The sequence below is a fragment of the Mus musculus genome, chromosome 10, assembly GCF_000001635.26.
Source record: "Mus musculus strain C57BL/6J chromosome 10, GRCm38.p6 C57BL/6J".
Classification (NCBI taxonomy): domain Eukaryota; kingdom Metazoa; phylum Chordata; class Mammalia; order Rodentia; family Muridae; genus Mus; species Mus musculus.
Genome location: NC_000076.6, coordinates 110315028 through 110341749, shown reverse-complemented (window position 1 = coordinate 110341749; position 26722 = coordinate 110315028). Strand labels below are relative to the sequence as shown.

The 26722-nt window shown below is 40.5% G+C and overlaps 1 protein-coding gene across 1 annotated transcript in view; it reads left to right on the top strand.

The window, feature by feature from the left end:
* The window catches only part of Nav3 (neuron navigator 3), a 774463-nt gene that overhangs the window by 113973 nt on the left and 633768 nt on the right, over nt 1-26722 (top strand). Inside the window, exon 2 of the mRNA XM_017313946.2 lies at nt 24729-24785. The gene's annotated coding sequence lies outside the window, so the exon portion shown is untranslated. The remainder of the gene's footprint in view (nt 1-24728; nt 24786-26722) is intronic.

Here is a 26722-nt window from a genome sequence, read left to right as displayed (position 1 = left end):
CTATTTATTTCATATCCTGCTCATTGCCCCCTTCCCTGTTACCATCTCTTATAATCTTCCCCCATCCCCTCTCCCTTCTCCTCTGAGGGGGGGGGGTACCTCTGGGTACCCTCCACCATGGAACATCAAGTCTCTGCGCTAGCCTTGCAATTTAGAAAGGCTTAGATCTTGGTTTTTGGAATAGGTAGCTGTCTTTGCATAGGCAGTTACAGCAGTGGTAAAGAGTGTGTTTTACCAGGTACCAGATGTGTGAGCTTGGAGAATGGCGCAGTATTCATCTGCCCTTGAGAGTTGCATGGGTCTAAAGAACTTAGAAAGGACTCTGACACACATGGGCCATATTAGTCTTTAAAACACTATTAAAGATGCCAGTCATTATTAGCGATGTGTATTTGTGATAGTCCTGTATTTTCTGAACTACACAGCTACTTAAGGGTTTGCTAAACTGTCTAGTGACGTAACTGCTGATTTTACTTAGACTAGTTGGAGCCTGTGCAGTGGATTTGTCTGTTCTGACCTTGTATTCTTCCCCCTTATCATGCCTTTTCCTTAGAGTTAACTCTCAGAACAAACAACCATCTTTATGTCTAGAGGAGACAGATGGAATTACAGACAAAACGCTCTTTATGTTGATCTGTTTCCTTGGCATTGTTTCTTAGGTTGACTTTAACAGATCAATGTGACCTTCAATAATCTCAGTATGTGTCCAATTTGGAGTATAAAATATTTCCTGTGAAAAGGGGAATTTAGTTTATTTTTCTCTTTAGCTAAAATAATTTATTTTATATGAAAACATTTTAACTTATTTTGCTATTAAGCAATTTGGCTACTGTATATCTGTGTATTTATATTATATCTTCAGAAGCATTCTTTTGACATCATCATTGAACATTGAAGCATACATATCGAAAGTTATTATGTTTTAACATTCACTAGCAGGATATTTAAACCATGGGTCTGATCAGTTGAAAGATTAGATTTCCTTCTGGCTTAAGTGACTTGGTTCTAATATTTTTTTCAAATATATTTATTCAGATCCATTATGGGAACAGGAGTGTGTAAGGCCTTTCTCTTTAACTCCTGGGAAATTGGCCTAACTTCCCAACTCATCTACAATTCCAAGTTATCAATTAACTGTCAAGTTTGCTGCTTTAGAAATCAAATAGCCTCTAGAAGAATCCAGCTCCAAGTCTCCATAGATTTCTTTGCAACCACATGTGAATCCTGGTGCTCTGTTGTAAAGTGCTGAATTAAATCAACCGCATGCTATTTCTGACTCTCCTCCTCGCTGTCAAAATGAAACTCGTAGTGGATCAATTAGGGAGCATATTGATTTTTTAAAAAGGTTCTCATCCTGGATAGGACTTAAAAACCACAAGAGTATCTCTGTATATTTATGTGCAAACTTGAACTGTAACTCTTAGAGTCTCTCAGCCTTTGCCTGTGCAGTGTGGGAACAGGCTTCTAGTTATGTATGCTGCCTTTTCAGTGTGTCACTCATGGATATTGATGGCTTAATGCAAGCAGGAAGTAGAGGCTCCATATTTAAAGTCTGTTTTGGTTCTGCAAACTGCATTTCAACATTAGAGATGGCAAAGGTTTTTAAATAAATCTGCCTGGCTTGCTTTTATTAATCTGTATTGGTTATGCTCTGTTTTGAGTAAATCAACTCATTGGGGTTTTCAGATTACATGTAATCCAAATGTTAAAGAATGGAGTCTTTGTTCTAAGATAGTACTTACTAACAGCTCCTTCAAAAGTATTAATCTAACTCCTAACTCGATCAGATTTGTAGATCCTTAAAGGAAAGTAGAATTCATTCAGAAACAAACTCATTGCATGAAACACTGAACACCATAGGCTGAGATTCCATGTCATCTTATTTGTTCTTTGGATATGCTGATTAGAAATAATTACTTTTCCCCATAGGAGTCTCCAGCTTTCTAATGACTTTTTAAAAATGTGAGCCTTCAAGACCATAATACACGAAGTTAATATTGCTTTACAGCCACTGCTGCATGAGAGGTCGCAACCACTGTCAATAAATGTCGCTGCTGACTGAAATATTTTTTTTCTCTGCAGTATACACATTGAGTCCCATAGGCCAACTTTATAGAATTAAGGCCCTGCTAAGAATTTATTTTTACTTGGATTGATTGATAACCTAATTCCCTAAGCTTTGACTGAAAGAGTTGGCTGTAACCCACCATTAAATCCATCTTCCAGTAAGGAAGATGGATATAGACCCTGTTCAGTGCTTTGGAGACATGCTTAGTGCTGACTTTGGGTTTTAGAAATAGAAAACAGTTGTGGTATTGCCAAAGAAAGCTGTTTGCTCGCACAGGTAGAAGACATGGACTTGGTACGTGTTCACCACTGTTCTTACTGTTTCCAGCTGTCTTCCTTCAAATAGGGTTTTCTTCTTTGGCTACCTGTGATCCAAATCAAGGGCCTTGGGCACTGCACTAGCTAGCACTTTGCCTTTGAATGGTTTCCCAGTGTATCAACTGCCTAACCCTTCTTACTTGGTCTCAGATCTGATAAACTATCTGAAGTGGTAATAGAAGTAATCTATATAACTCATAAGACAAATAACTTTTGTATATGAGGAGTCAGTGACTGCAGGAAGGTATGGGGATGTAAAGTGAGAATTTATTGTCTTGTAATAGAATCATCTAAACAGTTAAGTTTCTATTCCATGGTTTAAAATATTTGATTATGGAGAAGTTGTCCAGGGTCTCACTAAAAATGCTCTGACAGAGATTTTGAGGAAATTTTACCAGATTACAACAAATTTTAAGATTTGTTGGAGTTCAGGGGAGGTGGTTCAGCATCTAGAGACTCTTGTTGTACTCAAGACCCAAGTTTAATGCCTGGGACTCAGAGTTCAAAGAGACAGCTGAGTTCTGAAAAGTCCTGTGATGTCCACATGCATTCTTCTCTGTTCATGCCTACACAGTCTCATGGATACACACACACATACACACAAGCACACTCAGAGATGCTCACATGTACACACACACACTCACACATACATAGAGATACACACAGACACATGCATGTACACACATACTCACATACACATGCACTCACAGACACATGTACACACATACACACACTCACCTATACAGGTATGCACATACAGGCACACACATGTACACACACACACTCACATACACAGGCACTCATACACAGGCACTCACAGACACATGTACACACACACCCAAACACTGACCTATACAGGCATGCACATACAGGCACACACATGTACACACACATACACACATGAACTCACACACTAAGAACAATGATAATAACAATAAATATTTGTTAGTATTAAGATATAATTCCCATATCAAGATTTTTAATAGCGATTAACTTGTAATATTTCTGACTTTTGTATTGAAAACACATTTTTTCCATATCTAATTTTCTATATTCTAAACATATTTTCTAATTCATAGAATAGATCCTTTCCACCTCCCCACCCATTGAACTAAATAGCTACAACTGTGACATAACTATTGTGCCTCACATCTACTGACAGTAATTCAAATTCATTTTACATTCTGTACACACACGTATAATCTTACTGGCTTTTCCCTGTTACCAGGTACACAGGTAGGATTTTATCACCATCACTAAAAAAGGAGAAGCAGCCTATAGATTGAAAGAGATTTAGGTGGTCAGAACTACTAAATTCATCACTATGGACAAAGTCAATTCCTTTGCACAATGAACTGTAAGATCTCCACTGGCATGTTCATAAAAATTGTGAGATTTGGAACACAAAGTGGACCCTAAAGATGACAACGAAAGGATAGAGTGGTAAGGACATAGTTCAGGTAAGACAAAGTTCAGATGGGAGTCAGGACTTCAAATAAGGTTTTGTTGAGATGTTTTACATAAGAAATTATGTCTATTATGGTTTATGAAAAAGCTTGTGGCCAAGTTAGTGACTTTGAATTGGGGAACATGTCCTCCTGTGACATTCAACCTGTAGGTCACAGCTCACACTAGGGACCCATATCAGATAATTATATTAAGATTCAGAACAATAGCAAAATTACAGTTATAAAGTGGCAGCAAAATTCTTTTTATGGTCTATGTGGACTTCATTAAAGGGTTGCAGCATTAGGAAGGCTGAGAACCACTAGCATGTTCATAAAAATTGAACATAAAATGTTCATTAGAAAATGAACATGCTCTAGAGAATGTGAGGTAAAGGTCCTGGTGTATATAGACTTGATAAAGGCTGCCATTTCTAAATATTGTATGTTATATAGTATAGTGCTGTAGAGCAAACAGTTATCCGGTCCCCAAGATCGGTGGTACCAAGGCTGAGAAACCCAAAAATAGATTAAGGAAGGTCACAGATGTCTCTCTACAGGATTAGAATCCCCATCCCCCAAATATTAGGGAACCACTGAACTTGTTAAAGGAAAAGTGGCTGTGCCCAAGGCAAATAGGTCAGAAATGGTTGTCTGGAAAATTCACTTTTGGGCTCCATGGAACTCTTATCTTGGTTATATAGGATGCTATAAGATCGTCTTATGTATTTCCAGAAGCATGTTATGGGTGTGAGGTGGGTCTAGGAAGAGACTGAATTTTTTTTTTTTTTTTTTTTTTTTTTTTTTTTTTTTTTTGGTAAAACAATGCCCTAGTCAGATTTTAATAGTTACCTGGAAAGCCGTAATACCTGAATTATAAACCATTAACTCTCCAGTTTACACACCTACATCTATCACAAGAACTAGTACACAACTTGACAATCAAAAGGTGAGAGACACTCACTCATGCACTATTCAGAAAGAGACTGAATCTTGCAGGCAGGCATATCTTTACTAGGCAAGTGAGATAAGAATTCAGCTGCCAGGACGACAGAGTCCCATGGCAAGAGAAAGTTTCTTTCCCTAATGATTTTGGAGGCCTCCTGTGGGCACCCAAGCAGATCTGAGAGGCCTCAGTTAGGCTGTCTTGCCTGTCAATCAAGCAGGTTTACACCAGAGAGGTCTGTGTTGAAGTGAGCAGAGTAATGTTTCCCTGAACCCTGAAGGGGCAGTCGTTACGGTGATGAGATGTGAATGCTGCCAGGGGCCACAGGAATCTTGGACATATCTGGAGTAGATTCACGCCCTCGGCGTCATTCTTAACTCTCAGCTTTGTAAAGGTCCGGGCATTCAGCTGCATTCACATGATGGAATTTAGACGAGGGGATCTGCTGCCCTGCGAGTCACCCTTTCCGGGTGCTCTTCTAGCGTCTGCTCACTCCCACAATGCTTAGGTTTCTTTTTTTTTTCCATATTCCTACCCCCTCCCCAATCTCCAAGATGACGTCCCCACCCCACTATCCCCACACCACCAGACTCAAGTCTCTCGAGGGTTAGGGGCATCTTCTCTCTCTGGGCGGGACCAGGCAGTCCTCTGCTGTATATGTGTCCAGGACCTCATATCAGCTGGTGTATGCTGTCTGGTTGGTGGCTCAGTGTCTGAGAGATTTCCGGGAGTGGTGGTCTGGGGGGGGGGTGGTGATCCAGGTTAATTGAGACTGCTAGGTCTTCTTATGGGGTCTCCCTCCTCCTAAGCTTCTTCCAGCTTTCCCCTAATTCCACCACAGGAGTCCCCAGCTTCTGTCCATTGGGTGGATGTAAGTATTTGTATCTGATTCTGTCAGCTGCTTGTTGGTCCTCTTTCAGAGGGCAGCCATGCTAGGCTCCTGTCTGTAAGCATAGCACAGCATCAGTAATAGTGTAAGGCTTTGGAGCCTTCCCGTGAGCTGGATTCCCCCCCCCCCCCCCCCAGTGCTTAGTTTTAATCCTTTGAATGCCACATGACAGGAAGCAGGCCCTTCTCTTCTGTACTGATATATGTCTGTCTGTCTGTCTGTCTGTCTGTCTCTCTCCAGGTAATATGATCAGGTAAAGCATATAGAAATGTACTGGAGCAATGGGAGTGTCTCTCTTTAGTTGTGTATTGAAAAGCAAAAGACAGATGGTAGGAGAGGCCAGGTATCCTGACGATGCCTCAGTCCGTTATTAAAGGGTGTGTTGTTGTGCATCAACAATGCTCGTTTCAGTGCAGAATCCAGAAACAATATTATTGACAGGAGTAACCAAAACTTCTCCTAACCCCAAACCTGTAGGTGTTCAAGAATCTGGGACAGGCTTTTTTAAAAGTCTCCCCCTCTGAGCAAAAGTGCTCATTTGTTAGAGCTACAAACTACCTCGAGGGCCAAGAAAATATCAAGCCTTATAGATTATTTCAAAATCATTCTAATTCTAGCCTGGAAGAAAGGTCAGTCTGCAAAAGTTTTATTTTTCAAAATCCTGTGGCAGAGAGCAGCTGTTTCCTGAGGCACATTCATTAGCTCCAGGGCTAAGGGAATCATCATTTATTAATATCCTTGCATTTCTGGGGACTCTTCCTCTGAGCATGGTCAGGTTCCTCCTCTGCGCCAGATCTCATTTTGCAGGAGGATGTAAACCTATTTTTAGTGTGCTGCAATGTGCCCCCAGACTCGGAAGAGAAAAGAAGACAGCCGTCTATTTAGAACAATGTTTAAACTTTTTTACTTTTTCTTTCTTTTTTTTTTTTTTGGCTTGGAACTTTATTCAAGAACACAACAAATGCAGTTGGAAGTGAGTTAGAAAATTCCCTAGCGAGATTTTGCATTTTTTTTTCTGCACCTATTTGGACAAACATAGTAAATACTGAAGAATAACAATGGGATACAAGAGAGTTAAATGCAAATCCAGGTGTTGCAGTAAGGGTGCCTCCTGAAGTGTGTTATAAATTTTTCTTGTTAAATTCATATTTGTAGTTCCTCAGGCGATATAAGCTGATGACTGATGGTTTCCCCTGATAAGATAGCTCTCATTATGAAATACAGCATACATATTAATACCCACACCCATGTTTTATGGTTATGTTTAAATCTTGTGTCGTCAGCTGTCTATTTTTATTTTCCAATTTTCAGGTTCAATAAATTTAAGTTAATGGTTTTAGATAAAAAGCAAATGTAGCCAGTTAGTAACTTATAGTTCCATAATTCCTTGTCAGACTTAAGAAGGGTAGGGCACACACTGTCTTAGCCCTCTTTGAGAAGGTTTTGTGTGTGCATGTGCGTGTGTGAGTGTGTGTGGCTGGAAAGTACACAGCTTGATGTGGAAAGGTAAATTAGAGGTAGGCAGAATTACCACAAAACATAGTAAAATGTACCACAAAAAGTCTTAAAAGGGATCAGGGGTCATCATTTTAAATGAGATTTTACTTTTGAAATTAAAATGCACTAATGCTGTCTCTTACCTTCTCTTTCCTCTCTCTGACCCCTCCAATATACTAGCTTCTTCTCTTTTGTTTAGTTGTTGCTATTGATTTCTCTATTATCTATCTATCTGTCTGTCTATCATCTATTTATCTACATATATACATATGCATTCCTAGACATGTGAGAACAATCTCTTCAGTCTCTATAACGTGACCTGGAATCATTCTGTTGACGCTGTCGGTGTCCTGCGGCAGAGTCTTCTCTGACTTTTAGGGTGTGAGGGATGGTGGATAAACAGTAAAAGAGCCAGTGATAACTTAGGTCAGTATTAGTAAATAATAATGTTCTTGGTTAATCACTTCCTTAACTCTATCAAATTAAGGAAGTTTCCTGGTGTACGACCCTGAAAATTAGGGAAGCATAAGACTCTAAGCGAATTTCATGGGAAGTTTGCATCTGGACCTTGAACACAGCCTCCTGTTATAAAATAACTCCCATCTCGCTTCCTTTATGGTTACTTATCCTTCCTTAGAAAAGTGTCATGTCTAAAGATTGTGTACTAAATACTTCCCTTTTGACTTTGTCTTTGTGTCTAAACTCTGGAATGCTATGTGATATGAGTGCATTTAAACTGTGCTACTGTTGTCATATAAACGATAATAACATGATTCACAAGTGCCAGAATACATTATTACCTAGTAATAGGAAGTCTTTTTTTTTTTTTTTAAATGTAGAGAAGGCCTCTTGTAAGATTAAATGAGAAATCCAATTTCTGGAAACTCTTATCTGTTGAAACATGTAGATTTGTTCACACTCTCAATTTCTCAGTCTTGAGTGACATTCTATAGCCCATAAATAATATTGTTCTCTGTCACTGTTTGGTAAGTGATGTAAGAACACAGGATTCACGGTGAAAAGTGGAGCAGAAGGAGTGTAAGAATCAGAGGACCAAGGAGTTTGCTGTGAGACCGTGTCTCCAAGTCAGCAGCTGCACTGATAATGTTTCACCAACATGACTTCCTTCCTGTCTTAGTTGGGGTTACTATTTCTGTGATTAAACCATATCAAAAAGCAAACTGGGGCAGAAACGGGTTATTTTACTTGCATGTCACATCATAGTTCATCAATGAAGGAAGTCAGGATGGAAACTCAAACAGGGCAGGAACTAGGATGCAGGAGCTGATGCAGAGGCCATGGAGGGGGCTGCTTACTAGTTTGCTCTACATGGCTTGCTCAGCCTGCTTTCTTATAGAGCCCAGGACCACCAGCCCAGCGATGGCTCTACCCAGAATGGGCTGGACCTTCTCTCATCAATTACTCTTTAACAACATGCCACATTGGTTGGGGGGGGGGGGAGCGTGTGGGGGACTTTTGGGATAGCATTGGAAATGTAAATGAAATAAATACCTAATTAAAAAAAATCATGCCACAAAGGCTTGCCTACAGCTTGATCTTATGGAGGAACTGTTTTTGTTTTTGTTTTTTTGTTTTTTTTACTTTCTATAAATGCAAGCTTTATTATTCATGTACCGTCTATAGACAAAAACCAACAGCCCCATACCCCAACAAGAAAATTGAAAAAAAAAATTAACAAAAAGCCTGCGCTGGGGAACCAGAAACCCTGTGCCATGCCATCTCTACTTTGGTACCCAGAAGAGAGTCTGAGACTCTTCAAGGCTTCCAAAGCGTTGGGGAATCCAGAATCATTTTTGATAAGACTCCTCGGGGTTCTGCCTGGTGGTCCCTCTTGATGTACAGTGGCAACAGCATATTTTCCAATTCTTGTGGGCCTTAGACAACCGATTGAGAATCTCATGCCTTTTCCAGAAGAACCAAATCCTAAGGAGTCCTTTAGTCGGTTTGAGCGCATCAGCTGAGACCTCCAGCCTCTCCTTCTTAGGGTAGCAGTCCTCTCTTGAAGTGGTTTTTTTTAGCTCCTGGAACTGCTCACAGGTGAACCCAGAGCTTCTATCCATGCAAGAAAAACTTGGAGTTGTCTTCATCTCAGTTACTTCTATCTTGGCTGCAGCTCACTTGAGCTCTGTTCTTCAGTTTGGAGGGACTTCAGCTTGTGTCACATTGACATAAAACTAGTCAGTACATGAACTGAACAAGGACAACGACAAGATATGCTAAAGTGGACGAGGGAAGCCCAAGAAGCCGCAACCCTACACATTTAGCAGGTTTTATACCGTATGTTGTGCATGTATACAAATCACATGTAACAACACATATACACAGATGCATGTTAGGAACAACCAATGGGGAAAAAAAAGATGCCATGGATTTAAAAGAGAGGAAGAAGGGGTGTATGGGAGGTTTGAAGAGAGGAAAGGGAAGGGATGTATGCTATAGCTATATAATTATCATTATAATAATTAAAAATGACATAAGCCGGTTTAGAAGAAGGTCTCTGTCCTTACCCTTATTTCATTTGTCTTCAACACATAATGTTTTCAAGGTGGGAAGTCTGCTTTCTTGCATTGTGTTTGCTTTTATAATAAATCTGTGTAAAAGAATCCTGTTTTCTATACCTGTTCATAGCAGCCCCATAGGGAGGAGGAAGGTGCATCTGTGGGTCTGACTAATGATGACTTGCTCAACGACTATGTTTCCGTCTATTTTAATTGCCAGGTTGAATCATACCCGTTACCCACATTCACTTCATTCTGGTTCATATTTGTAATACCGCTCTGACACTGTGGCCAACCACTCACTGGAGGTGAGGCTATTAACGTGGCTGTAATGACCGAAACCTATGCCTACCTCTGAGTTCTATCAGCAGAAAAGCAGGTCTAGACTGGTTTGGCCACAGTTGTTCTAAATGCTGAAATATTGGGTGGTTCTGTTCTTAGAGGATGAGCGGGTGGTTTGATTTCCAGACTGGTCCTCGCTGTTGCTAAAGTCAATACCTTGCAGTTTCAGGGGGTCACTCTTCCTTCCTGTCTGTCAGTCCAGGCAGTCTTTGCTTCTGACTTTTGTTTCCTTCCAGTGCCTCCTGTGTATGTCTTCAACAGCATCAGATTACATCATGTGATGTTTCTTGTCTCTTTACATGTTCTTTTCCTAGGATGTGTGTGACATGAGCCAGAGAAACCTCTCCATTTTGAAGAGCTTCAGTGCTAAGATGCCCTGTACAGTTGCGGAAAACATCCCGTTATAAGGCATTTAATGTTAATAACATCTTCAGAGGTCTCTTTGATATGCAGCCTGGTCACAGACCCCAGGGAATTGTGATGTGCGTATTTCTTGTAATTCTGCCTCTTAAAATGGCAATACAAGTCAATTCACGAACTGTTTAAGTCAACTCAAGGGCTATTCAAGTCCTCTGTGTTTTTTTTCCTCCAGAGTTGGTTTGGGGACTGTTATCTTTCTGTTTTCTCATTGGATATGCTGGATCCTGGCATCAACCTGTCTACACCTTGTCTACACCACAGGAGCTCAAACCATCTTTACCCTCTTTCAGTCTGCCATTTTCCCCACACATTATTTCACTTTTGCTCAAATGTCTGTCTGTCTGTCTGCCTTTTCTTCCTTATTTCCTTTCTTTCCCCTTTCTTTGTGTGTGTGTGTATGTACATGCATATGTGCCTCTGTGTGTGTGTGTGTGTGTGTGTGTGTGTGTGTGTGTGTGTGTGACTTACTAAATAGACAAGGCTGGCCTTGAGCTCACAGAGATCTTTCTGGTTCTTTCTTCTGTGTGGTGGGATTAGATGTATGTGCCGCCATGCTCAGCCATGCCTTCATTTCTTTCTTTTTCTTTTTTTTTTTCAATTTTTTTATTAGATATTTTTTTCATTTACATTTCAAATGCTATCCAGAAAGTCCCCTATACCCTCCCCCTGCCCTGCTACCCTATCCACCCACTCCCACTTCTTGGCCCTGGCATTCTCCTGTACTGGGGCATGTAAAGTTTGCAAGACCAAGGGGCCTATCTTCCCAATGATGGCTGACTAGGCCATCTTCTGATACATATGCAGCTAGAGACACGAGCATTTCTTAATTCTTGTTTTCTTCTTACTGTGTTTTCTTCAGCAAAGTTCACATGTAATTCTGGGGACTTTTTCTGGGTAGCGGAAATCTTTGTTTATATCTCACTTAACCTAACCACCTAACTGATCGCAAATAAAGCTATTTGCAGTCCCTTTTCCAGCTAACTTATGTTCTACTTTAGGAATGCGAGTGTGTTTGATTATAGCGTGAAACACTAACTCCCTTGACAGGGTTATGTAATACACAGTGTGTGCACCAAATCACTTTCCTAAAACCTGGAATACGTTTAGTTCTGAGACAACCTGACCATAGTCATTCTTGTGACCATACTCCCTGGGTACTAGGGTGGCTTACTTATTTAATTTTTTTGTGCTGACACATAGTTTCTTAAGCTTCTCTTTATGATGCTGTCTATCAAATAGTTGCTGAAAATAATGATGAATTCTATTAGGGACCTGATTTTCTTCTGTCTACTTTTGAAAGTGGGTTACTCATTCTGCTAAGTACACATCATTTTGAGAACTGATATCAGAGCTGGGCCAGAGAAATGCAGATTCTAAGAGTGTTAGAAGTTTGAGAAGGAGCGTGACCATGTTCTAAGGAAGAGGAGCAGCAGCAGCAGCAGCAGCAGCAGTCCATTTTTCTTAGAGGTGCATGCTTGGCTTCTCGTTAACAAGAAACTCTGGGCTTTGTTCCAGAATTTTAATTTACTGTTGATAGCCACACATGAATCTGGAAGGTCGACGATTCTGCTAGCTGTGGCAGAGTCCCATAAAATATACTGGGTTTCTCCCCCTGCTAGATAAAATTTGTGTTGGGAAAATTTACCTCGGGTACTTAGCAGCCTTACTAATGCAGCACTCTTGTTTAGCTGGTAATTGTGAAAGCAATGCTTTCCTTTACCTTGTTTCCTCTTGACTTTATCTGCACCTAATCCTTAATCTCCTTACATTGCCTCTCTGTATGGAACCTAGGGCCTTGAATTTTAGACTTGTGCCCTACCATGGAGGACTATCCCTAGCCTAACTACGCTAATTTTTCTACTTGATCATTAGAAGGCTAAATCATGCTTAATCAAAGATAACCCCATGACAGACTTATTTTTTTTTATTAGGTATTTTCCTCATTTACATTTTCAATGCTATCCCAAAGGTCCCCCATACCCACCCCCCCCAGCCCCCTACCCACCCACTCCCCCTTTTTGGCCCTGGAGTTCCCCTGTACTGGGGCATATAAAGTTTGCAAGTCCAATGGGCCTCTCTTTGCAGTGATGGCCGACTAGGCCATCTTTTGATACATATGCAGCTAAAGATAAGAGCTCCCGGGTACTGGTTAGTTCATATTGTTGTTCCACCTATAGGGTTGCAGTTCCCTATAGCTCCTTGGGTAATTTCTCTAGCTCCTCCATTAGGGGCCGTGTGACCCATCCAATAGCTGACTGTGATCATCCACTTCTGTGTTTGCTAGGCCCCGGCATAGTCTCACAAGAGAGAGCTATAACTGGGTCCTTTCAGCGAAATCTTGCTAGTGTATGCAATGGTGTCAGCATTTGGAAGCTGATTATGGGATGGATCCCTGCATATGGCAGTCACTAGATGGTCCATCCTTTTGTCACAGCTCCAAATTTTGTCTCTGTAACTCCTTCCATGGGTGTTTTGTTCCCAATTCTAAGAAAGGGTAAAGTGTCCACACTTTGGTCTTCGTTCTTCTTGAATTTCATGCGTTTGGCAAGTTGTATCTTATATCTTGGGTATCCTAAGTTTCTGGGCTATTATCCACTTATCAGTGAGTACATATTGTGCGAGTTCCTTTGTGATTGGGTTACTCATGACAGACTTATAAATGGTTAATTATGAGAAAAGAAATTTATTTTCTGGCAGCATTCCATGATCAGTCTTGAGGTGAACAATCTCGTATGTTTTGAAAGCTATGAGTTTTTATGAGTTTTATGAACATAGAGTTGAACATGTCCCATTGATATGTGAGAATGCCCTGTCCTTCTAAGTCTGCTGGAGTTCTGTGAGGCAAGCCCCAGGGAGTTGCTTCAAAGACTTACACATCTATCTGAAGGTAAACAGACCTGGAGCAGAGGGTGAGGTGTGAGTGCTTTCAAGTGTATTAAGGGACTGAAAATGGCCGCCAACTTACAGAATCCTTTGTGGTTCTCCTGGCTGTTCCTCTTGTTCATGGCTCTCTTCCCTCTGAAGTATAGAGAACATGGTGGTCTTGTTGGTAACTCCCCTTAGCTGAAAGTAGTCCTTCCTTAGACGCCAAGTACACATGTACATTGGGATGCTCCCATCGTGGTAATCAGCTATTGCCTGAGGTAAGCCGAACTCAGTTTCATCGTACAGCTCTGTAACTGATTTTCACGTGTGGTGTCTCGCTCGAGTTTATCTTCTCAGCTGCATCTCCTCCCTCCATAGAGCAAAGCTCACAGGCAGACCAAAGAAACAAGCCTTCCCTTCTCCCTCTGTAGGTCAACGTCATTACTTTTGAGTAAGAAATGACCAGGAGCTCGGCCATCAGCACTTATAATACCAGCAAGTATTCAGAAGTCTGTTTTTTTCTTTCTGAAGCATATTGCATATATAATCTCCTTTTTTATTCATTGACTTATTTATTTGCGATTCAACCTTTAAGATAAGTGTATGGGTTAAGCAAGAGTGAAAGCTGCAGTATTCTATTATTAAGTGTTTAGAGTGCTGGGTAACTTCTACTGTAACAAGTTTTATGTTTGGCATGTTTTCCGCCCAATAATTTATATTTCTATTCATTTTACATCAGATTGCAGCCTCCCTTTCCCCCCTCTCCTTCTAGTCCTTCCCTTACAAATCCTTCTCCTCATTGCCCCTCCCCTTCTTCTCAGAGAGGGGAGCCCCACTTAAGTAACACCCTACCCTGGGATATTCAGTCCCATGCGGACCAGGCACATCCTCTCCTGCTGAGACCTATCCAGGCAGTCCAGGTCGTGGAAGGAGACCCAATGTCAGGCAACAGAGTCCGAAACAGTCCCCTTTCCAATTGCTAGGAGACCCCCATGGAGACCAAGCTGCACATATGCTACAGATATGTTTTTCTTTACCTTTAGAGATTAAAGAACTTCCCTAAGTTAGCAGTATGAAGGTCTGTGTGGAAACTCCTGGTGGTTTCCAAACTTCTGGGTTTTAGGAAGTTTACTGATCTATGAGAGGTCAGATTATCTGGATAAACATAAGTTTTAAGAATGTATCTAAAAATGTAGCTGGAGCTGGATTTTATAAGCCAAACAGTAAAAAGTCTTCCAAAAATTTCCCTTTGTTTCTAAAAATAATTAAATTTAACTTCTTTTATATATTTTTTATCAGATATTTTCTTTATTTACATTTCAAATGCTATCCGGAAAGTTCCCTGTAACCTCCCCCACCCTGCTTCCCTACCCACCCACTCCCACTTCTTGGCCCTGGCATTCCCCTGTACTGAGGCATATAAAGTTTGCAATACCAACGGGTCCTTCTTCCCAGTGATGGCTGACTAAGCCATCTTCTGCTACATATGCAGCTACATACACAAGCTCTGGGGGTACTGGTTAGTTCATATTGTTGTTCCACCTATAGGGTTGCAGACCCCTTTAGCTCCTTGGGTCCTTTCTCTAGTTCCTCCACTGTGGGCCCTGTCTTCCATCCTATAGATGACTGTGAGCATCCACTTCTGTAATTGCCAGGCACTGGCATAGCCTCACAGGAGAAAGCTATATCAGGGACCTTTCAGCGAAATCTTGCTTCTTAAAATATGTTTCCTTCACATTTAGTATTTTGTGATTTTTTTTGTCATATTTGATCTTTCCTCATTGCTGGTAATGCCAATTCTTCTTCTTTTGACACTATCAATAGTTTCTTAAATATTATCATGAAATACTGTGATATTGTTCTGGCTAAGAACATTTGCTTCTCTTTCTTTCCATTCTCGTTGCTCTCTGAGAACTCACAGTTGATTTCTAATATGAAAATCTTAATCTTTAGAAGTACTTAACACTGTAAAATGAAAGGTAATTATCAAAATGCCGAGTAAAGTCAGGCTTTATCTCATACTCATTGAGGTGGATCTAGAGAGTTACTAGTAAACTACCTAGGTGTATGATTTTGTTTGTTTGTTTGTTTGTTTGTTTGTTTGGTGTGTATCCTGGGCAACTAAAACATGAAACATACCCACAATCACCATGGTTACATATGATGATAGTAAGAATGGTATTATTTCTTGGGTTACATGTCACTTTGTGTGAGTGCTGTTTCTAGAGTACTTTTCTTACATGATCCTAAGGACATGACATTAAACACCATCTGTCCAGTCTTTACACAGCTCAGGAGCCAGGCTTACCTCTCCCAAGCATATCTGAGAACTATCCTTCTAGGTGTCCCTAGTAGATTTCTTAAGATTTTTCTTTCATTATTGAAGGATCAGACTTAAATATAATTAAAGGCCCTGACCCCATTTTTCTCCAGACACATGGCACGTACAATCATACTCACAGCATACTGATTGTATGTAGTCCGCACACTATGAGTTAAAGCAACTGATTTGCAGAATAAAGCTTACACATAAAGCCATGGTACCCTTTATGATCTGAACCCTAGATACCCACCTCTTGAGATTCATATCTGAACCTGGATATGAATCTATACTCTCCATAAACAATTTTCTGTTTGAGATTCCTCGAACATAGTGTGCTCTTATCTGTTTAAATTAACTTTCAGATTTTGCCTGCAGAAACCTGATATCTACTTCTTGATGTCTGATAAGGATATCTGTAGATGGAGTGCTATTCCTTGCCCTTGACAAATGCCTTAGATAACTTTCAGTAATTTTTAATCTTCTCCTTTTTTGGATTTAGTAGTTATCAGCTTTCAATAGCTGTCATGGGCCAGGTAGCCTTGGTCCAAGGAAGACTACTAATTTTGTGTAGCATGCAAAAATTCTGGGATAGCGATTTAGTCTTTCTGGACTTTTATATGTCTTGAACCTTTGCTGGTATTCTGCTGGTCACAGCTTTTGAAATGACTGAGACTGGAAAAGGTGAGAGGCAATGCACTCAGTATGAAGATGGATTTTAAAACTAGAATGCATTGCAACTAACCAGCAACTGCAAAGTTTCAAGTTTGAGAAGCACAATGGAAGCTAGTTTAATAAAAGTAGCTTCATTTGTGTGTGTGTGTTGTTGTTGTTGTTGTCACAATATATCACAGGCTAGGAAATTAAAAAGTCTTTACAATTACATTTATGCATTGTGTATTTACTGTGATGTGGTGTGGGGAGGAGGGCTGTGCATAGCACAGCAAACATGCTGAGGTCAGAGGACAAGGTGTAGGGGTTGGTTTTCTCCTCCTGCCCTGTTGGTTCCAGAGATCAAACTCAAATTGTCAGTTCCTGGCACCAAGTGCCTTTACTAGCTCATCCTTGTCAGCCATGGCATAGTTTAAGCATCTAAAGGCTATGAAATCCTGGATGTGGTACTGACATCTACACAGCACTTGGAAAGGGCCTTCTTGCTGCTTCATAACATAGCAGTTTGGAAAGAGCCTGGGAGCAAGGTGGAGCTAAGAAAGAAAAGCTCACTCTGAAAACAACTAACTCTTCCCAAGAAACAACTTACTCCTGGGAAAATTACACAATTTCCTTTCTGACTAAGGAGCCATCCTGAACTGAACACCTCCCATTAGATACCTTGTTCCAACACAACTACATGAATTAAATTTTCAGGGCAATGATATTTGTGAGTCATAGTCAAACTGAAATAATTTTGTTTACTTATAAATCAAGGGCCAGTAAAATGTTCTCATCAGTTCCTGGTTTTGCTTTTCTGTCACTACCATGGTCATTATCTTCTTTTCTATTTATTTATTTTTCTTTCAAATTCTTTCTTTTAAAGGGACATGGATGCTCAGTGCTAAGCTATATATATCTTATGCTACAGAAGTTATGAAAAGGTTTAAATAATGTCCTTTTAAACCACTGGTTAGGAATCTTTGGGTACAGTTATTGTGGAAGAACTTTAATATAATATGCCACTTCCTTTATCTAGAGCAATCTCATGTTAGATGACCCATCAAGAAATTATCTTTTAAGAAATGAGGGACATTTAATGATGTGCATATGAATAATCATATTTAGGATCAGAAGTATGGAATCACCAAACATTATATCTGGGCTAACAACATAAAAACTTAATTGTTGAAATGTAAATTAGTAGCTCAATGAATTAATCGTGTGTGGGAGAACCTTAATTTGCCTATCTCAACAGTGGGCATCAGAATACCTACCAGTAATGGCTAAGTTCCGTTATGAACTTGGGTTATGAACTACTTTGAGCTTTGGGTATGTTTTGAGGGTGACTCCAGGAAAGTGTAATAGAGATAAGAAAGTCACCCTGAATATAAGTGAGCTGAAGTCTCAGACAAGATCAAATGAAAAAAAGGTGTAGAGGAATTTTAATCCAGCAATATGGCTGCTCTGTCAAGGGATGACATCCAAAGAACTTTCAGGTCTGAGTGATCTAGCTGGAATGACACACCTTTAATCTCTCAGGCAGGTCTGCAGACATGTCCTTAGTACACACCTGTAATCCTAAGCAATGAAGGTAAAGTGAGTATGTAGAAGGAAGCAGCCATGTTTGAAAGTGATGTCTAATTGAAGGGCAGACAAAGTAATGAATCAGAGAAGGATTTGACAGAATGAGTCAGAGATAAGATATGCCCAACCCTCACAGGATCAAAAGGAAAAAAAAAAAAAGAGGCTACTTAAGAACAGGCAGAGTGAGTCAGTTCCATGAGTACAGTTCAGTTGAGTTTAGGCAATGCAGTAGAGTTCAGTTGAGTTCAGTGGAGTGCAGTTTGGTGTGGTTCAGTATAGCTCAGTTGAATGCAGTTAAGCTCAATTGAGTTCATGCAGGTCTATCCAGTTCCAATTAGTTTGTGTAGTCAGTGCAGTTGGTGCAGTTCGGTTTGTGTAATTCAGAGGCAGTTTTTCCAAGATCAATTCAGTGAGAAGTAGGTTTGGTTCAGTCAGCTTGGAGAGGAGTTTTGAGCCAGAATGGCTGAGTTGAATGAGCTAGCCAGAGTTCAGAAAGAACTACAGAAAGGGTGAGCTTGTTCATCACTAAGCCTCCAAGATGACAATTACATCTTTACAAAAAAAGGAAGGTAATTGGTCAGGACACAGTTCAAGCCACACATGACTCCTCCTCCTCCTCCTCCTCCTCCTCCTCCTCCTCCTCCTCCTCCTCCTCCTCCTCCACGGTAGACAACATGTCTTTAAACTGAGCACAAGTTAACCCTTCCTCCTTTAAGCCATTTTTTTCTAAGGTATTTGGTCACAGCAATAAGAAAAGTGACAAATACATTAGCCCAGAGAATTATTGGGGGGGGGGGGCAAGGGATAGGATGTATTGGACAGTTTGCCCTATTAGTAATTGATAAGCTAGTTTTCCCTAGTCCAACTTTGCTGTCTATGGAGAAGACACAGAATTTTATCAAAACACTGCCATTTAAAGGAAAATGAACATTTGTTATTCTTTGGGCCACTATTCTTACAGGCCAAGGCAGAAAGGTACAAGTGATTTCTGCAAAGGAATTGGTTGCATCATAGAGTGGGAGCCTTGGCCCACATTTAAACATGGTCTTTATTAAACTTGACAGGAGGGGGGGATTTATAAAAAATTTCTTGTCTAAAATCTAGGAAAATATAATTTAAAACAAATGTGTGCCTCCATTTGCAAAATATGTGTTAAGTGTCAGGGACCCATAGAAAACACCCTGAGGGTCATAGTCCCACCTCAATTTTATACCATCTTGACAACTAATTTTATACCATCTTGACTACTGGGTATTTCCCCATGAGCATGTTATGCCATTGGGAACACTAATTAATCTGCCTGGCAGAAACTGGACCAAATCTGTTTAATTTGTTCCTTACATTACTTAATTAAGGCTCTTATCTGCAGGACTGCATGTGGCATGAGAAGGCTAACCTCAGCCCCCAGAGCCCCAGCCAGCTTGCATCTAAGATCCAAGTCCAGTGAGCTGGAGAGACCACACCAACTTCATGATTTTTTTTTCCCAACCCAGTGGCTTCTGCTTTATGTTCTTCTGTTAGCCGTTTTACTCGTTTTAAGGCATCCACCCAGGCATGGCAGGATGTAATTGCGATTTGCATGTATTGTGCTTGCAGTGCACTCAAGTTGACCCGAATGCCTTGCAGGGCTGAGGTGGTTTCACTGAACATTTCAGCTATAGGCAATTCCACGCCACTTTTCTCATTAGACGGGTTCTGAAACAGCAGACACTGCCCATGGGGTATGCATAAATAACACTCTAAAACATGCCATGCTTTTCTGTCCTTAGCTGAATTATGAATCTCTGTTTTGGATTTTTTTTTTTTGACATTTCAAGTGTATCTTGGCCTAAAATGCCCTCTTTGCTTTATAGTTTTTACACTCCCATGTTTCCTATGCTCACTCTATCTACTAGTTCCTGCACCAGTTTGACCCTTCACATAAAATATCTTTCCCAGCTACTCACCCTTTGCTGTCTCCTCTCATCTCTTCTTCTCCCCCTCTCTGTCTCTTCTACTTCCTCCTTCCCTCTTTCCTGTTAAATCTTATCCTCTTCTGCATCATGTACTGCAACGGGTTTGCTTCTATCTGTTCCGTCAGGGCCTGTCCCAAACCAAACTGCATGCTTTGTGATGGATCGGAATGCATTTGGATTTGTTCACTATTGTATTCCTGTGCCTATGTAGATCTTCTGTACCTCTGTGACTTAACCCAGTGTCTGCCTGGGATGTTCTCAGTTGAAATTCCATTCTTTCTTTCTTTGGTTCTCAACCTGTGGGTTACGATCCCTTTGTAGGTCAAAAGGCCCTTTCACAGAGGTCACATATCAGATATTTTGCATATCAGATATTTATACTTCTACATAAATATACTAATATTATGATTACTAACAGGTAAATTACAGTTATAAAGTAACAGCAAAATGATTTTATGGTGGCTCTTACCGTAACACAAGGAACTATATTAAAGCCTTAGGAAGGTTGAGAACCACCACTCTACTCCTAGGGTTTTTGCTTAGCCTAGCAAACTGCCTCCTCTTTGTAAAGGACTACTGCATTTCTCTACCTTTGGATTGCTTATGGGGATTCTGAGGCTCAGAAGGCTCATGTGAGGACTATAGAAGATAATTTTTGAGAAGCATCCAGGAGTGCCTGGTATGCATTTAGTGTTTAATGAGTTTCAGGTTTCGTTGCTAGGGCCAAAATAGCTTCTCTGCGTTTTGACAGATTTGGAGTCTTAAAATGCGTGATAGTATTGATAGCTAAGTAAAATTGGAAACCAGAACGTTACCCGGATTACTCCCCTTCACTTGGTGATGATATAGGACTCCAGCATCCTTCCATCACATGGTACTGTATCCCAACCACCATCTTTGGAATCTTAAGCCCTCTGTCCATCAGAAGGGAAGAAGTCATATTTATCATTAAATAGTACTGTGTTCATTGCATTTAGTCTATGATTTTTCATGATATTTGTGTTTAAATTGCCTAGTATGGTCATGTGCTATTCAGGAACAAACTTAACCTGACAACTTAAAGAGCTGTGGGAAAGAGGGCCAAGCTACGACACGTCTCCAAAATAGCATCCCTGAAGCTGTTCATGGTTGGAAACCACAATAACTGCAGAGATACCTCTGTACTTCTTCTCATCAAATTCCCCTTTCATTTAATTTTAGGTTTAGATAGATTTCAATGCAAGATTAACGAGCTCAATCAACCTCATAATTTGACCGTGAGGTGACAATTATAACTTCTCCTAGATTGGTTAGTTATCTTTTTGCAATAACATCTCTAGGCTTTGGTTCCATAGTGAGATGGTTTTTCTAGCTTACCAAGTCAAAGATTTTAATTCTGACACTGAAGGAATTCATCATGTTGACCCAACAGGCCCACCCACCCCCTCTCTTTGTATAGTTTGTATTCAATCTTTCAGTCTACTTTCATTTATTTCATAAAATAGACTTGGCAGTCCTCAGGCTACATTGTGAATAAAAGTAAGGGAGGGAGGCCGGAGAGAAGGGAGAGAAAGAGGGGTAAAAGAAGGGAGGAAGAGATAGAGGCAGGGAGGGAGGGGGAGAGAGAGAGACAGAGAGTGCCTGATTTACTGACTGGGACTGACTAGGACAGAAGGACAAATATCCTCATTGTTTTTGCACCTTGGGGATAATCAGATGCATTGCAACTCTGTTGAGCTCAGGACAAGTAATTTGGCCACTCCAGTCAGAGGACACACAAAATGACAATCCAGTGACAACCTAAGTAGGACATTCCTTTCTAAGTACTGAGATATAAGCAGCCACCTGAGTCAGAGTTGAACTCAACCTTGTAAGCACCCCCATCTTTGGGGCTTATGCATTAATATCCCTGAGAAGCTCTTTTTGCTGACTGGTTAGTTTACTTTGGAGTCTCAGTAAATCCTTTCCTTGTGCTGTGTGGAGAGTTGTATGTGGGAGTGTCAGACCTGACCTATAGGTTTATAAGGTTGTGTTAATGCTGCCACCTATGTAGGGGGAGGGGGCTGCTGCTTAGGGAGAAAGAGGAAGCGTTCAGATTAACCCTAGGTTTATCAAGATTTAAGGAAACTTTAAATCTTCACACTAAGATTGATACATGATTGGTAGGTGTTTCTGTGTTAGGATTCATATTAGGATTAAAGTCCCATGTTGAGCAGAGTTTCTAAATCATATTTTCTTATTATCTGTCCCTAAAACTCTTCATTGTCTTTGACCCAGTCTCCTCGTTTCCTACTCATTTGTTCCCCAACTTCTTGGGTAAACACTTTTTTATTCTCTGGACCTGTGAATTTGACTGACTTCTCACGCCATTCAGCATGCAAGTGAGATTGCATAGTATTTATCTTAGTAGGTCTGGCTTATGATGCATATATCGTAAACTCCTCCAGACTTATCCTATTGTGGAAAATGAAAATCATTCCATTGTAAATGTATAGCATAGATTTCTATCCTTCTACCCCGTGATGGATAGTTTAGTTGTTTCTGTATTGGTAGCTTCTGCTGCTTGCCAGTGCTTGGGAATTGAACTCAGAGCTTTTTGCATGCCAAGCTAGCAGTCTACTGCTGAGCTGTGCCCTGTGTTTTAGCTCTTGCGAATAATGCAGCCATGAATGCTGGCCTCCAGCTATCTTTTCAAGGGTAGCAATTTGATGTCCTTGGGGTTGATCTCCAGAATTGCTGAGCAATATGTTAGTTTGGGTTTGATTTCTTTAGTAAATCCATACTGTTTTAACACTTGTTATACCACCCTTCCTTCCAACCCAAGGGGACACAGGTTCCCTTTTTCTCTACCTTCACCAACACTTATCTTTTATCTATTTTAAAAGCAGCCATTTTTTATACTTATAAGCCTACTCCTCATTATTCTGATTTACACGTCATTGATTAGTGACTTTGAAGTTTTACATAACCAATACCCTTTTTAAGCCTTCCTTTGGGAAATGCCCATTCATGTATGTGTTGACTTAGGCTGGGTTGTTTGTTAATTTGCTACTGAGATATACAAATTGTTTCAGGTTTCTAAGTATATTCTGTATATGTGATGTGCAAGTGTCTGTCCTAATTTGGTTTCCGAGTTTCTTGTCTGTTTTTGGTTTGCCCTGTGGGATGCTCCTTGTTTGATTTAGTCCTGTGTGTTTATTTGAGATTTGCTGCCTAAGTTTGTAGAGCGATATGTAGAAAATGCAAAGTCCACAGTCAGAGAGCACTCTATCTAGTTCCTTCTAGTTATGCTTTCTGGGATTTGTTTACAACACTTATCCACTTGGAGCTGAATTTTGCCCATGGTTTTAGACAAAGAACTTCTGACAAATGAGTAAAGTTGAAGTTCAGGCTCTGGATGCTTGATGAACTTGGTATCCATGCTGTGTGGCCAAGATGGTCTTAAGGGCAGTTGTGTGAAACTACTCCTAAGCAGTAAGGCATCAGGGCCATCTTTTCATAAGTATGAATGTCCTGGACCTTGGCTGGAACTCTTGTGTTCAAACAGGATGGTAGTGTCATTTTTCTTTCCTTAATTTTTTCTGGACATGTGTAAACATTTCTGTATTCTGTGCGTGCATTTTTTTAAATTAATTAATTAATTAATTTTACACTCCATATTTTATTCCACCCCTGTCCACCCTCCTACTGATCCACATCCCATACCTCCTCCCCAGACCCCTGTCTCCATGTGTATGTCCCCACCCCATCATGCCACCTGACCTCTAAACTTCCTGGGGCCTCCAGTCTCTTAAAAGTTAGGTGCATCTTCTCTGAATGAACACTGACCTGGAAGTCCTCTACTGGATGTGTGCTGGGCGCCTCATGTCAGCTGGTGTATGCTGCCTGCTTGGTGGTCCAGTGTTTGAGAGATCTCAAGGGTCCAGGTTAATTTAGACTGCTGGTCCTCCTACAGGGTCTCCCTCTTCCTTAGCTTCTTTCAGTCTTTCCCTAATTCAACAGCAGGGGTCAGCTGCTTCTGTCTATTGGTTGGGTGTAACTATCTGCCTCTGACCCTTTCAGCTGCTTGTTGGGTCTTCCAGAGTGCAGTCATATCAGGACTCAAAGGGAGGGACCTTGGATGAAGTGCCTGGCAGTGAAGATTGGGAACTTGTGGAGCCCACCTCCAGCAGGAAGACAGGGCATCAAATGAGGAAGGGGGGCATCCCTTGGGGGTCACAACTCTGACCCATGATTGTTCCTATCTGAAAGAATTACAGGGATAGAAATGGAGAGGAGCCTGAGGAAGAAAAGGCTCAGGGACAGGCCCAAAGAGGGATCTAGCTCAAGGGGAGGTACCAAGGCCTGACACTATTGCTGAGGCTGTGCATGGTTTTATTGAGTTTCAAACTAAGCAAATAGAACTAACTGTTGGTTTAAAGTGCTAAGTGAGCGAGCCACAGGGAGCACATTATCCTGAGGCTCTTTAAGTGCTTAGCCCCTGCTGCCAATTTGCTTTCAAGTGCAATTCAGGAAGCTGGTTATGGTCTACCAAGTTCTAAATAACATGGGCCTTGTTCACCTTCCAAATTAGCTCCTCCCTTTTACGTTGCTACCGTGATCCATGAGGGTGACCGTTCTTATCCAGTTTGAGAATGAACTGTAAACATTTCATCGGAGGGTCCCTTTGTACAAGAATGACTTTCTGGTTTATGGAAAGGGGTGGAGTGAGGTTGGGTGGGCAGCATCTAGATTTTTGGAGAATGTGTAATATGCATGGGAGTTGTGTCGTGTTGGAGGGTTACTACAGAGGTGCTGCTGCTTGTTATAAGAACAACCACATAAGTGACCATGGGTCAGGCCCTGTCATAACTGTTAGCAAATGACTCTTTCAGTTGTTGCATGCCTAACTCCACACTCAGGTTATTATCTCTATCTTCATTTTATAGGTTCTGAAACTAAGAAAAATAACTGAAATCCTGATTCTCCAATTCTTCCCCTGGCATGTGAGTATAATAACAGTGCTGATCTGATAGGGATGTGTGAGAGACTAAATTGTCTTCTGGAAGTAACTGGGGGTTTTATTAAATATGCATTCCATAAATATTAATATTATTATATTATATGTTAGAGATTTTCTACCAAATACAGAAAAACATGTAAATTTTATGAGTATAACCATGTCAAACTTCTTGAATTGATATTTTAGGGCTATATTATCTCTTGTGATAATATCATTCAAGTATATGCATTGATGTGTGAATATATACTTATTTTGCTTTTAATCTAAAACCATCCACTTCATCCACGACTAATCGTTTATTTGGGAGAATAATTATCTTTTTTACTCTCAATTCCTGGCAATCTTGGAATCCATGAGTGATTCTGAGCAATGAGCCCATTTTTTTTTTCTTCTAGAAATAACCGAGGTCAAGTGAAGTTGTGTGTAATTGTCTCTTGTGTATTTATCCTATGGTCTCTAAGACTTAGCAGAATGCTCTTAGTAAAGGTACTGCTTCTATAGTTTTATAATTTAACTATTCTACCGTTCTAGTTGCAAACATAGTAGAGTACAGAAAAGCACCATCTTAGAAAACTCCCCATGCTATATTATATTTTCACCTTTGAGATAATGTCCAGTTGTTTCAGGATCTGCAAGTGTGCTCTGGAGTGTAGGTGAGTTAACTGGGTTTTGTAAAAAACATGGTAACAGCAATAATGCTGATGTTTTACCCAGTTCTCTATAACACCCAGAACATGTCTCTCTGAATGTATGCAGATGGAATAATTTGAGATAAAACATATCTGATACCTAAACAGTCAGTACTTGCAGTTTCTTTTCCCATTTCTGACATCAATGGGAGGGGAGGCCCTTGGTCCTGTGGAGTTTTGATGCCCCAGCATAGGGGGATGGCAGAGTGGTGAGGCAGGAGTGAGTAAATACATGGGGGAGCACCCTCATAGAGGCAAATGGGAGTAGGGAGAGAGAGGAGTGAATGGGAGATGTGTGGAGAGGTATCCAGAAAGGGGGATATCATTTGAAATGTAAAGAATAAAATTATTAATAAAAAACAATTTATATATTGTTTGATAATTTTGTACATATCAACAACATATTTTGATCATATCCATCCCCTAACATTCCCCAGAACCTCTTTCTGCACTCCCTTCCTTACTTCATATCTTCTCCCCTGCTCCCTATATAACTCCGACTCATAACTAGAACTGTGAGTATATGCATGGGTATAAGCTTACCCACTGGATCAGCAGCAGCATGCAAAGGGGCCACACCCCTGAATCTATTTCCCATGTCCTGATTTCAACTGTAAAACAAAGACCAGGTAGAGTCTTGCCCTACAAAAAAAAAAAAATATTTAACAAGTTTGACATCCACTGTTGACCTAAAAAAATTCTTCCTGATAATTATCAACCCATCAACCTTGGGAAAACCTTAATTTACCTACCAATTTCCTCAGATAAATCCCAGCCCTCCAATTTCCCAAACATAAATGTGGTAGGTCCATACTTGCAAGGAGAAAAGACAGCATTTAACTTTGGTGAAGAGAGACAGCTGCAAATGTGGGGGAAATGAAGTTATCAGTGAGTTTTGTACTCTTTACTGAACAATAACAAAAAAGGTGGAGCTAATGGGTGAGGACTGTTCGAATTTCCTCTAGGCTCCACCCAACAGTTATCTAGCAACAGACAGGTACAAGCTCAGCTCAGGTATAAAAGGACTGTTCAGAATTCTATCGAATCTATCTATCTATCTATCTATCTATCTATCTATCTATCTATCTATCTATCTATCTATCTATCTATTCATCCATCCATCCATCCATCCATCCATCTATCATCTGTCTATCTACCTTATCATCTAGCTATCTAATTCCTTCCTCTTTCCCCACGTGTTCTCGGCCAACCTCATTCCTTCTTTCTCTCT